Here is a 14,787-nt window from a genome sequence, read left to right as displayed (position 1 = left end):
TTAACATATTGTAGATTAGTGTTTAAAACAAGCATAAACTCTGGTGTTGTCATCATTTTTATAACTGATGCAAATGAGTTTTATGCTTTAACATTATTCTTAATATTTTGACATCTTGTTAGTCTGAGGATGGTATCACTCCTTTAGTCCTTTGAGGCATTTCCAACTCCTTTAATGTAGCTATTAATATAATTTGGGGAATGTAAGATTCTTCTATAAAATGCTAATACCAAAAAGTTGCAACTGAACCAAATGCAAGGAGTGTATATGAATATTTTTAAAAAGATAATAACTCTAAAACTGTTAGCAAATTGCATTTATCAAATTTTTAAAAAACACTCAACCCATCTCTCCCCAACCATACAGATTAAACTTGTCCAAAGTAACTTTCATAGCAACATATTCACAGGTTTATACTGCAAAGTTGTGAAAAGAATGATATCTTTTTCAAATATTTGATTAAGTGCTGCAAGATGTTGAGGAAATTCAGTGCTCAAATGAATTATATGTTTGATGTCATTTTTGGCAACACTACAGAAAATGTCACATAAAAGAAAAACATCTTATTTAAAGGAAGGTCTTGACAGCAGTCTGGCATAGCTAACAGCTTCATCCCCAAATGGGAAGACTGGTTATAATCAAACTTGTAATGAGCCAATTAGTTTTTTTCCCCCTCTTGAGACAATGTAAACACTTAAAAAAATTCTTTTACTTAATGACTTCTAAAGCCTTGGACCTGGAACAAAAGTAAGTGTGCAAATATGTAATATGTTCAATTTAAAGATTAAGTATCAGATGTGAATCTAATATTTCTTGGAGAGCTGTCAGAAGCTGTTAACAAAGACAAGTAGTGGTAAGAGAGCAGCCAACAGGTAGTTCACCTCTTGGATATTATTTTCTTTTTGACTGGGAGAAACTAGCCATTCATTGTGTCAATGGAGATAGAATTCCCAGGGACCAGAGCATAGACATCTTCCAGCAAGCACCCAAGTGAGAGGCTGTAAGGGCTTTTCCCTTTCCAAATCAAACCAAAAATTTGTTAAACATAACAGTAAGAATTGTCTCCCCCCTTTCCTTTTAAAAAGTATCTACCTTCCTTTTTTTAGTCTCTTTTCCTTGACAGAGACAGAGAATGAATAAATGAATGAATGAAAGTCACTAAGTCAAAGAAGGTAGGGGAGAAAGCACTGGCTCTTGAGTCAGAGGATGTGGGTTTGATTCTTGGTTCTGCAATTTAGTACCTGTGTGACCTGTGATAGGTCACTTCATCTATCCTCTACTATATAATGATGGACTGGAGGAGATGATCACTGGGGTCCCTTCTTGTTCTAAATCTGTGATCCTGTTTTGCACTTCAGGGTTGTTGGCCACAGACTAAACCTCCCCCTACACAAATCTACAAATACGATTTATGGGCCCTGAATAACACTGATACCAGAAGCAACAGAAAAATGTTATAGTTTATCAAAGTAGTCTATTGGTCTGAATATAGGTTGCTCCCAAATATAGGGTGCATTCCTATAATGATATCTTTGTGAAAGGAAAAAAAAAGTATATGTTATAAACTAATTACAAAAAATTAAGGGTTAGGTACTAGACCTTTGATTTCATTGATATAGAGAGTTGGAAGATAATGAAACTCCTTTGGTTAATGCAGATTGTCATTTTCTCTTAAATTTTTAATCTTAGTGGAGTGCTTAGGGCATTGAGAAGTTATAACTCACCCACAGTCACAGAGTCAGAATGAACTGTAAGGCATGGGAGACACTGGCACAGTACTGCCCAGCAATGGTGTGCCTGCATGAAAGAAGGTACTGAACTCTATGAGCAAAGCAGAACTGCAGTACCTATAAAGAAATGTGAGATGTGCAAATTTAGAGACAAATCCACTCCAAATGTTTCATATGCACTATTTGTGTCCGACCTATAGCAGAGCCTTCGAAGCTTATATTGGTCTGATCAGCCACAGTCAGACACACTGCACCTTGACCCCAACATAGTACATTTTGGTCCTCTTCGAGAACAAAGGACAACAACCAATGTGTTAGAACCCAGGTCTTTCTGGCTCCACGGCTGCTTCTCTATGCACTATGCCAGGCTGACTTTACAAAATATTTCCATGTAAAAACCTGTTAGAGAAAAAAAAAAACCTTTTTTTTTTTAAATACAAGAAAGTAAATCGGCTTCTGTTGTATAAAAACATAAGGCATCATAGCAAGTTAAAAGGAACCCCCAAAAGGGGGGAAATTGAGAATGGCAAAGTACAAATAGAAAATTGGGCCTTTCCTGGCTGGAAAGCAGCAAACAGACAGAGGAGGCATCTTGATTGTTTTGCCCTAATTTTCCCCAGACCCTTTTCTTTACTCTCACAGCCTCCCTGATCACTTGAAAAGTTTGGAAACTTCACTACTCTGTGGGATCCTGCTCCTTCCACCACGTACTTTTCAGTACCTTGACACTGAGATGCCTGACTTCTAAAGTTCCTCATTGCTTTAAATACAGTAAGCTTATAAGGCACCCCCAGTAACTGTGAGCAACAGTGACAGGCTGTAGGCAATCTACAAATGTCAAAGAACTGAGTTATAAAGTGGAGATTTGGGGGATACCTCTGCATTGTTCTGGGGCTTAATGCATTTGGCACAGTGTTATGCATGAACAGCATCATCTGGAGGACCTTACCATCTATAGGGATTTCCTCTTCCATTTGGACTTTGGGCTGGAATTCTTTAGGATGGTAGTAAATCCCTTTGGCAAATATTTCCCTGTTTTATGCATTGTTTGATAGGGATTATCATTAAGGAGTTATCTCTATTATTTTATCATTCAAGGAATTTGCAAGAAAGTTACCTCATTGAGGAACTAGACAGAATCAAATGTTTTTTAAAAAGTTAACAACCAATATGCAGAGTGGGAGTTTATGCCATTTAATCACTTGTGAGACGGTAAAGATGAGCTTTGCAATAGAACACTACTTATGAAAACTTTATTTTTCCCTTTAAAAGCCTTCATCAAGAATGCGCTTGCTACTATTAGGTGTCGAGAATGATCATGATAAATATATTAGTAGGGCAATGGTATTTAATCTCTGGCTCATGACTACATGCAGGGAAATTCCTGCAATGTCAATAATCTGGGTTTTTTTTTTCTGTTTCTGCTTTTTACTCTTCCTCTGAAGTCCCAAAATTGAAAAAAAGATACTCCTAATACATTGGTTTCCAGAAGTGTATTATTCAATTCACTGCTGGTTTCTAAAATCTTGTCTAGGCAGTCCAGGCTCTGATCTTTAAAAGTCAAGTCACACATCCATAAAATGTGTGGGATTTTCACCCCATATTTTCACAGCATATTTTAGCAGAAAAACTAACACTCCCAATACACAGGTCTTATACTGGTCATTTCCTCAGGTAGCAGTTGTACAATAATTCTGTGTCTCTATGACGGCAAGCAAAAAGAATATGGTAAAGGGAGCAAAGTGGGTGATAGACACATAGCGTAACAGTTGGAGAATGATAGCTTTAAAACACAACAAATTAAAATGAGAAATCATTAATCACAACATATTTGTTAAGACAGTTTTATTCTAAAAAAAGGAAGTTTATTATTGTAGGACAAACTTTTAAATCACAGGGACTGATTTCTGGTGCAAAGATTTAACAACTCACAGGTTTGATTAAATTACTTCTCAACGTACTGGTCACACTACCAAAATGCTTTAATTATCTGACATCAATGGAAATGAAAGGTCTCACATATGTCAATTTTCCAGGTCACTGAAACTTACCTTTTCAACAGCAAATAAAACCTTTTCAAATATATCCTCTCATGCCTTCCAAAACAGTGTATAGAAAACATAACTTAACATATTGTTGATGATTGAGAGTGACCATTATGAACAACTGCTAGGGCTTATTGAGGCTATCTGCTTCAAAGAATCTTGAGGTGTTTTTTTATGTGTTCCATCACCAACACTGTCAGCTGTCATTTTTTGCTGTTGTTAATATGATTATTTCTAGCAGTTCCTCCCCTGAGCCTAATTTACTGTAAGCATGTTAGAATTATACTTAAGAAGAAATGTCCTTTGCATGAGGTCTTGAGGGACTTTCCTATTAGCAAAGTGAATGAGCTTTATTAATTCATGGGCTTAGTGTCATCTATTTTAACTACTCAAAGGACTTTTTTGCTTCCTTGTTGGGTTTTGACTATATTTTGGAAAATGTAGGTTGCCACCTACATGGCACAACTTTCCACTAACAAATGACTACTTCTGCTCACAAACTGGAACCTGATGACATACAATGGTACAATTTCTTCTGCTGCTGTAATTTGCATTTAGAAATAGATAATGTCAGACACACATGAAAGAGAGAAGAAAAGGAAAAAAATAAGGAAGAGGTAGGGAAGGGAAAATGAAAAGAATACAAAATTCAAAACACACTTGAAGAGGTTCTGATTATGCTATTCTTTACTATGAAGTTTAAAAAAATATAAATTGTAACCACGTAACTACACTTTCCCTTACTTTCATTGTCTAAAGTATGTAACAATAAAACTGAGTACACAGAATAAAACAGAATTGGATGAAAAAACAAAACTCCAAACAAAAAACATTATGCCTGAGCTTATAGTCACTAGCTACCACTTATGCAGGATAAGACAATGCCTAACGAGTGCCAAGAGAGAATTAACTTCACTTGAGAAGAACAATCTAAAAACACCAGGGAATCAATTCAGTCTAGTAGTATCAGCCTAACATTCTAAAGAGTCTCTGTTTCACGTAGGAAACCAAGATTAATCTTGTCTAACATTATATATTACATAGATGGAAAAGTAGTCACAAATTGTACATTTCCTTTATTCTACAATGATAGAGGGGCCCCAATTTGACTTAATCCATTATTCAAAGATAGTTTGTAGAGACTTTAAATGGCCCAGTGCAACTTGAGAGGTATTAAGCACTGCAAAGAGATCTTTCACAATAGGTTTTAAAATGCTTTCTTGATTTACAAGCTCAGATTGTCCTTCCTACTTTGAATTCTGGCACTCTTCACAGAGAAGGTATTGTCCATGTAGTACTCTGAGAAGAGAAGATCAGACACCTTATCTACCTACAGTTGACTGAGGAATTTGCTCAAACCTGTATCTCCCTCTGACTATTTGGCTTTCTGCTGGTTTTGATAATATGATTAAACTTAAAGGAAATCAGGGGTTGCAGTCATAATTTAATCAACAAAATTACAAAGTTTATTAAAGTATTACGCAAAGTCAACTCAGAGAAATGACTTTACCCCAATTTACTGTCAACTTTAGGGAGAACTTTTTATATATACTATAGCAGGGTTAAGAGACTAAAGAAACCCTACTGTTGTAAATGATTATCCTGAAGTGCATCTCTTTATAGTATAACTGGCATTTAAAATGTATGACAACATTCCTTGTTTACTAGATTTAAATTAAGCCATTAGTGAAGATTTTGGGTTAAACTAGTTTGATTTTCAGTTTTGCATGTTCAAATTTCATGTCAGTATGGAAAATTTAAACTATACAAATAATTGTTTTGAATCATTTATGTCCCTCAAAGTTAGAGGCTCTTCAGAAAGCACCTACTTCAACCCTAACTTATACTGCAATGGTCATCCAGTCTTCACTGGAAAATCTCCAGTAATTAGGAACCTACTTCCGGTCATAGGTACTTTTGGACAAACTTCCTAATTGTAAGGAAGCTCTTCATTATATCAAGGTGAAATCTACCCCCTCTGCAATTTCCACTCAGTGCTCCTAATTCTGTCTTCTGGGCAAGTAAAATAAATCCAATTTGCTCTTCCACAAGATAGCCCAATGAATACTTGAAGACAAGTACCAAGTCTCTTTGTTTTCATAGTTCTCCCTGACAGCTCCCTCCCTTCCCCAGTCCTTAATTTTTTTTTCCTCTACGTTAAACACTGTCAGTTTTTTCAATATGAATTTTTTTGGTATGGTTTTAGGTGCCCTTATTATCCTGGATACCTCCCTCTAGCTTGCTAATGTCTTGTCATAAAGGTGGCAACCAGGATAGAAGTCAGTGAGTGCTTCAAGTCAAGGTGCAACAGGGCTATAACTTCCTTCCTTTTGGGACCTTATGCTTCTATTAGTATTTCAAGACTGCATCAGCATTTTGACTTTCATATCATAGTGCTGACTCTCCAGTTTTCTGTTTACTAAAATACTAGGTTTTTTTAAAAATAAAAACATGAACTGTTAGCCATTTAATCCTTATCCTTTAGTCAGCTGATTTTCTGAATCCAAATGAATTATTTGATTCTTTCCTTATTTCTGTCAATAGCATCACCATCCCTCCAGATACCCAGGTTCAAAACCCTGAGTCCTTGACTCCTCACCCTATAGATCTCAATCAGTTACCAAAGTATGTCAATTCTTTCTCCGTAATCATTTCCATTTCTCTACTCACACAGCCTCCAACTCCATTTCATCACCTCTCCCCTGGACATAACTTAATTGGCCTCCCTACCTCAAGCCTCTCCTTTGTCTAATGCATGTTCTGCATAGTTTTTATTAACAAGCATTTATTAAAATCCTGCTATATGGTATTCCAAAAGTATAAACCTAACTATGCCTGGGTTTAAATACAAAGATCTCTGTTTGACTTTTAAAGAGGTATATATTATCAAGCTTATTATATATTCCACTTCACTAGACTACAGTAGTTCAAACTGGCTTATTTGCTATTCCTCACACATGATTGTGTCTCCCATCTCTGTGCCTCCCTATGCCTGGAATGCCTTTCCTGCTCACAGCCGCTTGGAATCTCCACTTTTTTTTTCCAAGCCACCTCCTGCATTAGGCCCCTCCTGTTTCCCTCCAGTTGTTAGTTTACTCCTCTGAAATTATCTTGTATTTGTATTGAATGTTTTACTTTACTTAAATGTGTGCATACTTTCCCCCTGTGTGTAAGCATCTTGAGGGCAGGACTGTTTAGTTTTTGTATTCCTAGCCTAGTAAAGTATCATCTGACAGAGCTTTTAAAAATGCTTGTTGATTGACTGATTAACTTTTATTCATTAGATTTTCTGAAGCCTTTCATCCACTCTTTAATCCACTCTATATATGTAGATATGTTAAAATATAACAATAGTATTAATATCAATGATGATGTGGTAGATTTACATAGTATTTATCTTCCTTAATGTTAAAATTATTTTTGCATATCCTTAACTCACAACTATCTTGTCAGGTGGGAAAAGGCTACTATTACCTCTTAGCAGATCAATAACTCTATCATGACTTCACTCATACCTGGACTCACTCTCCAAACTTTCCATCCTGGAGAAAACTGGACTAAAGCCCTGCTCTCCTGACTGGTAATTCCCTTGCCCCTAACCCCCATTTTGGGAAATCTCCAGTCATACCTGGACTTACTCCTCTGAACTTCTTTTAGTCCCATTAGAGTACCTTTGCCCTGAGGCTCTGCTCTCTTAACCCATGACTTCCTCCATGGGAACACCATTTTCGGAAAGACACCAATCATGCTTCATCTCACTCAAGCCTGGATTCATTCTCTGAACTCTCTTCCTCCTTCTTCTCATATATCACCCTATCCTATCTCCTTTCCAGTTCCTGTATATGTATAGCCTCGCCTCATTAGGATGTAAACCTCCTTGAGTGTAGTGACTGCTAATGTTTGTTTGCATTTGTATCCCTAGAGCTCAGCATAGTGCTGGGGAAACAGCAAGAGCTTAAAACTGGTGTCTGTCTTTTAGTCTGTCTGTCTCAGACATGGGAAAATAACTGGGATTAGGAATTAGTAAATGATTTTTTTTAAAGGTTATATAATAGAATCCAAGTAGGATTCGAATTTAAGTCTCCTGACTAGCAAAAGAAACTTCCATAAACATTTGTTCAGGAATGCAATTAAATGTGCTATTCCTTGATCCAATGATGTCTTCATCAGGAAGGAGGAAGTAGGGCTACTACAGGGAAACCAACAATGAATGAAGGAATTCAAATGCACACAAATCTTTCTAGGATCACTTCACAAGCAATTTTTCTGAGTACTATCCAAAGGACCTAAATTACCTTATAACAACAAGGATTAGAAAGTCATCAAATGTCAGGCCTTTATGGCCTTAGATATGCTCACATAACCTCTGGAGAAATCATTCTCAAGTACTTTTATCCCAAAGAATGTAATACTAGAAACATAACTGTGAAATATGTAGAGAAACTATAATAGAGTTCATTATAACGAAATTTTGGCCTCTATACCAAATGTACTAGTTGGGCTATATCCCTGAAGCATACATAACTTGAAATCATCTTCTCAGACTGAAAGATGGGGACATAAAACTGATTTAAAAAATGAAAAGAGGGGCGGCCAGGTAGCACAGCAAGTAAGAGCACCGGCTCCAGTGTTGAGAAGACCTGGAGATCGAATCCCGGGCTCAGACACTTGGAACCCACCCAGAAACACCTGGCCGTGTAACCTTGAGCAAGTTACTTAACCCCAATTGCTTAGGGGCGGCCAGGTGGCTCAGCGAGTAAGAGTACCGGCTCCAGTGTTGGGACGACCTGGAGATCAAATCCCAGGCTCAGACACTCAGCACCACACCCAGAAATAACTGGCCATGTAACCTTGAGCAAGTTACTTAACCCTGATTGCTTAAAAAAAAAAAAAATAAAAGAAGTATTTCTAAGCCAAGATGGAAAGAAAGCATATGCCATCTATCTACAGTTTTATATACCATTCTTCTCTTCTTCCTCATTAATTTTTATTGGGGTTTTATTTGCCTTAGTGAGATTCGGGGAGTTAGAAGATCTTTAAATCTTGGGAAAGGATTAAAGGTAAGAAGTAAGCTATGAAATAGTTACTAAACACCTTGAGGTAAAAGAGGCAGATCATAGACTCATGGATCAAGAGCTGGAATGATCCTTATAAGATAATAATAGTTAGCATTTATATAGTGTTTACTATGTGTTATGCACTGTGCTAAATGCTTTATAATTATCTTATTTGATCTTCACAACAATATGTGAGGCAGATGCTATTATTATGCTCATTTTACAGATGTAGTAACTGAGGTAAACAGAAGTTAAGTGATTTGTCTAGGGTCACACAGCTAGTAAGTGTCTGAGGTCATATTCCTGACTCCATGCCCTATGCTCAATCTACTGCACCACCTAATTCATCAAGTATAATATCCAGTCCTTTGGACTAGACTCTTATCATGCCCCTCTCCTCCACAATCCTACCCCTCACCTTCATCTTACTTTCTTGTAACAGCAACAGCACACAATCAAGCACTGTCACTAGAGAGCCTGCCTTTGGCATGGCAGGAACCAGAGAAAGCACTCTTGAAAACCGATTAGTCTATGTTGAGAACAGATTGTAACTGGGTCAAGGAAGTAAGACTGTCACTCAAGGACATGAAAATAGTTTTGTCTACTTTATCATGAGATTTTGCCTCTCCACATTTTTCTTTTTTTACTTTACATCTTGCTATATATTATTCAGTTCTTTACCAGAAGTTTTGATTGAGAGAACAAAGTCATGTACCATGTTATGGAAATAACTTTGTTATAAGACTGCCTCTTTACATGTTAAATGTAAGATTATTTACATTTTACTTATATCTACTTTTCTTGTTTAACTTATCTCTTTCTACATACCACTTAGTTTGTTGCCATAAATAGTAAAGTGAACTTTTAGCCTTCACTTGTGGGATTAATCTATCCAGACTGACAGAGAAAAGGAGGATCTTTAAACATACACACCCATGCAAGTTGAATTGTGTAATAAATGTCTGTAAGATACTTTACTGACTGAATCTATCACAGTAAAATGCTCACATGTGGACTCTAAACCACAGAGTAAAATTAAATTCTTAATTATGAAATCGTCAGATAAAAAATTATCTAAAATATTTTCATTGACACAGGAAGTTTTGTTCTGTACTATGCTTAATGGATACTCCTTTTGATTCTGAAACGCCCATTATTAATTAGTTTATGGCTTCAAGGAAAAGAAAGTCATTTAAGCCAATTCATTTCACTTTCACCATTGTTAGGAAAGAAAAAAAGAAAAAGAAATTAATCAGGATTCCTCTACTGAGGACAGCCTGGTTTATGTCAGATGTGAATGATGATTAATTCTTTCTGACGATTTCTTAAGGGTAGTGATTTTATTTATTCATTCAGGGTTTTAGTCTCTGCCTTTGAGCTTAACAAATTCAGATGGTTTGAAGAATATATTACTCAGTTTGGTCCTATCATAAACCAAATCTCCATTAGCCTCACTAAGTATTTTTACCTAGCACATCTGACATTAAGAAATAAAACCAGAAACAACTAGCTTTTCAGCCTTTTGTTAAGCTCATAGTCTTTTAAAGATTTGAATTATTAGTCCATCTTTGTTAACTGGTATTGCACACAAAGAAATGGAAACCTATAAGAAAGACACTTCTATATTACTGCAGCAATTTGCTTTACAAAGTGTGCAAAAGGATCTGGATATTTGAAACATCTGGGTCTTTTTAGAATTCATTTTCAGCCCTTAAATCCATCTACAAATTAAAGTGCCAGATATATAGCACATAGTGTTTGAAGGACCAAATCACCTAGAGTTGCCAAAATACCCAAATATTTAAATACATTAAAAATGGTCTCAGACTAAAATAAAATGGTTTATCAAAGCCAGGTATGTAACCACACATCTCAGTTAAGAAATCTTTCCTGAATGGATTCAACAGGGTACTTAGACCAATTGATGCAGAAAGTTATAGAGCCAAGGTCAAATAAAACTTTCCAAGTTCTTCTCATGCAATGATCTTATTCAAGAAATACACATATGAACCTCTGGATTTATCCTCAGAGTTCACAAAATCCTAACATTCAAATATCTCTGTGCAGAGGAAATTTTTGAAGTTCTGGCATGCATTCAAGGACACCTCTTGTTCTACTTTGCTTATATAATGGTTCTGCACTGATGGCACATGGTATCATTTTTCATTTAATGAGAAAAGAAACAAAATTAGCTTTAAAAGCTACATGTTGTAGTCATTAAGAATTTGTAAAGTTCAAAGTAAAACACAGTGTTTGCTGATGCTCACTAATCTTCTATAGTGCCGTATGTTTTTCTATCACTACTTCATTATGATACTTGTCTCTTTAGTTACTATGTAGAGATCATGTAATTTAACTATGTAATTAAATTAAATTAATTAAATATGTAATTTAACTAATGTAATGTTAACTATGTAGTTACTAAAGTAGAGATGAAAGTCAAATTTAGTGAAAGTCATACAATACCAAGAAAAGAGTTGGAACAAAGTCTTACAACCTGGCAAACTATGACAAATGACTGCAATTTAAAAAATAGAGCATGACCAATAATAAGGTCACTTACTCTGTAAGGTATACCATAGGGGTCATTAAAAAAAAAAATGAAAGTATGTGTTTCCAAGAACTCTATTAATGTAGAGAGAATGCTATTTTGCTTCAATAAATATTTAAGCACCTACTATTTACAAAGCACTGTGCAAGGTTTTCTGATCAACAATCCAATAGATAGCTACTTAAATGTCCACTGTGTGCAAGACCCTACAGGCAAGCTCTAAATCAAAGATAATTTCTGCAATGGATCTAGGAGATAACAGACAAAACTGAAGGAGTCCCTTAAAGAGTGAACTGGAAGAGATCTTAGAAATCATGTAACACAACTATTCAATTTTACAGATAAGGAGACTGAGGTCCAAAGAGGTTAAATGACTGAGGTTACTTACACACACACACACACACACACACACACACACACACACACACACACAACTAATATTAGAACCTAGGTCTCTTGCTTCTTAAGCCAATACTCCTTGGGTTTTCATTCAAAATCTGATCTCCCCTATTCCCTGATTCCTTATTTCTATTCCTCTCAACCTTTTCGCTCCAAAGTTTCAACCAAACATTACCTTGTCCTTTCGCTGCTGCAAACTGAATGCCTGTTTCATAGGCAACAAAATTCCCTTTGTCTTGAATCTTTTTCTTTTTGTACTCCTCCTTCCATCTATTATTACTGAAACCTGGTTCCTGTTTAATGACATGGCCTCCTTGGCCATCCTTTCTAATACTGGCTGCATCTTCACTTGTTCTCCTTAGCTTACTGATTGAGGTATGAGAGTTGGAATACTCTTTGCTCCTCACTGCCACCTCCAGATTCTCCCCCTACCTCCATCACTCACCTTTGAGATTCATACTATTCAGGTCTACTACCCAGATCTCAGGACCACTACAGATGATAAGGACATTCCTATTCCTTCCTCAATGATTATAATACTTGGCTCACAATTTTTCTCTCCTCCTCAACTCCAGTCCTCATAGTAGGGAACTTCAACATAGGTATTGATTCTCCTTAAAACATCCTAACCACTCAGGTCCTCAATGTGTGTAATAAGAATGTAAATTTTGAAGATCTTCCCCGCCCCTAGGCTAATGTGCACCTGAAGCCTGGGGTGGGAGGCTTGTTTTTCAGTAGATACTTCTTGATTGGCCAGTGAGTCAATAAGGTTGTTACATTCTCTGAGCCAGGAGAAGGCTATATAAGCCCTGATGTGTAGCTTTGTTTTGGGACTCACTTTGAGAAGTGTTCTGTGATTTGATCTGAATTCTGGGAAGCCGTTGTTGAGAGTCCCCCGGCTTTGAAAAACCCAGAATATGGAAACCCAGATGTTGACTGGGTATGGATGTAATGGTTGGACAGTTTGGAAATCTGTCTACTTGATGTTTCTGTCTTGATAATTATGCCTGTATATTTTGAAGTTTAGGGTGCTGATCTTTTTTCCCCTGAACAAGGTAAACGATATATGTCTGACTGATTAAAGTAAGCTTGTTAACCCATTTTGAGTTGCTTTCCTTTAACAAAGCAGATCCAAGAACCTGTGTGAGCAGGCACCCTGGGGACACTGGGGTGCTTGCTGTGGTGGCAGCAACCCTGAGGACGCACTTGGGGTGCTTGCTGCTACAATGTGTCACTTCTCATGAGCTATTCCTCCAACCCACCTCAGACATGCACAAAGCTGACCATACCTTTGATTTTGCCATCAAATGTATCACCTCTGTGTTCAAGAATTCTTAAATCCCCTTCTCCAACCATAATCTATTGGCTTTTTTTTCATCTCTCCCTCTGCTTTCCTTTATAAGACTATAATCTTTGTCCTCACTGTGACCTCTAATCCCTTGACCTCTCAATTGTCACCCAGTTCATCTCCCCTGCATGGCTTTTTATAAACTGTGTCTTTTTCCTTTCACTTCTATGATGAACTCTTAGTGGAAAACTATAATTTTATGATCAGCATGTCAAATAAAATAATGAACATTAACAACTTGCAACTTTTCAAGCCGTCTTTAGGTGAGAAGCACATTTGTGTAGTGGACCTGAGTTGGACAGCCTGGGTTCTAGACCTGATGCCATGAACTGGCTTTACAGGAAACGACATTTTTAAGATCTGCTTCTCAGCTCTATCTATCCAGCCTCAGTCTCTCCCCTCAGCTTCAGTGGCATATCCCCTGTTGTTGTTGAGTCATGTACAACTCTCTGTGACCCCATTTTCCTGGTGAAGATACTGCAGTGGTTTGCTGAGGCAAACAGGGTTAGGTGACTTCCCAGGGTCACACAGACAGAAAGTGTCTGAGGCCAAACTAGAACTAAGGAAGACAAGTCTGACTCCAGGCCTGGAATTCTATCCACTGTACTACTGTACTGTACAGCTCCAACATCACCTTTTACTTAGAAGTTATTTCATTTTGTACACAATTACAGACACATTGTATGTGTGACGACTAACTGATACACTGGGCTCCTCTCAGCAATGCAAGGTTATTAAGAAAACTCCAAAAGACTCAGGATGGAAAGGGCTATCCACATCCAGAGAAAGAACTACAGAGTCTGAAGGCAGATTGAAGCAAACTGCTTGCTCTCTCTCTTTTGTGTTGTTTTATTTTGTTTTGTTCTTTCTTTCTTGTTGTTCACTCCATTGGTTACAACTCTTTACAATTTGGTTAATGTGTAATGTGAAGGTATTTGTAGAACTTATATCAGATTGCATGCTGCCATGGCTGGGGGCGGGGAGGGGAGGGGAGGAGAGGAAGTGGGGAGAAAATTTGGAACTCACAGGGTAGTGGAATTGAATGTTGTAAACTAAAAGTAAATAAATAAATTTTAAAAAAGAAGTTATTTCAAAGTGGATGTCTGGGAGACACCTTAAATATAACATGTCCCAAATTGAACTCATTATCTTTCTCCCTAAACCCTGCCCTCTTTCCAAACTTCCCTAGTTCTGCTTAGGACACCACCATTCTTCCAGCCTCCCAAGTTTGAAATCTCAGTATAGTCCTCAACTTCTTACTCTATCTCATTCCATATAATCAGTTGCCAAATCCTTTAAAAATCTTCATAACATCTCTCCCATCTGACCCCTTCTCTTCATGAATACTGCTGACTTCTCTTTGATTCTCATTAATGACACTCCATCTCCCATCTCCATGCCTTTGTACTGTCCATCCTTCATGCCCAGGATTCACTCTCCTCGTGTCATCTTCCATACAAAGTTTTTCTTGTCCATAAAGACTTGGCTCGGACTCTATCCTCTGCATTCTGAAGCCTTACCTGATCTCTCCAACAGCTAGTGTCCTCTATCTCAAACTACCTTATATTTAACTACGTTGCATATATTTTATTTGTTTGCTTTATACTCACATCTATCTATCTATCTATCTATCTATCTATCTATCTATCTATCTATC

At 37.0% G+C, this 14,787-nt stretch overlaps 1 protein-coding gene across 2 annotated transcripts in view; it reads right to left on the bottom strand.

Annotated features, from left to right (window-relative positions):
- Positions 1-14,787, bottom strand: part of CWC27 (CWC27 spliceosome associated cyclophilin) — a 356,917-nt gene that overhangs the window by 201,153 nt on the left and 140,977 nt on the right. The gene's annotated exons all lie outside the window — the stretch shown is intronic.

The sequence above is a fragment of the Petaurus breviceps genome, unplaced genomic scaffold (assembly GCF_028583685.1).
Source record: "Petaurus breviceps papuanus isolate PSGF00001 unplaced genomic scaffold, PetGlider_PUasm1.0 229, whole genome shotgun sequence".
NCBI lineage: Eukaryota > Metazoa > Chordata > Mammalia > Diprotodontia > Petauridae > Petaurus > Petaurus breviceps.
Note: the sequence above shows the minus strand (reverse complement) of the source record. Positions and strands in the feature narration are given on the sequence as shown.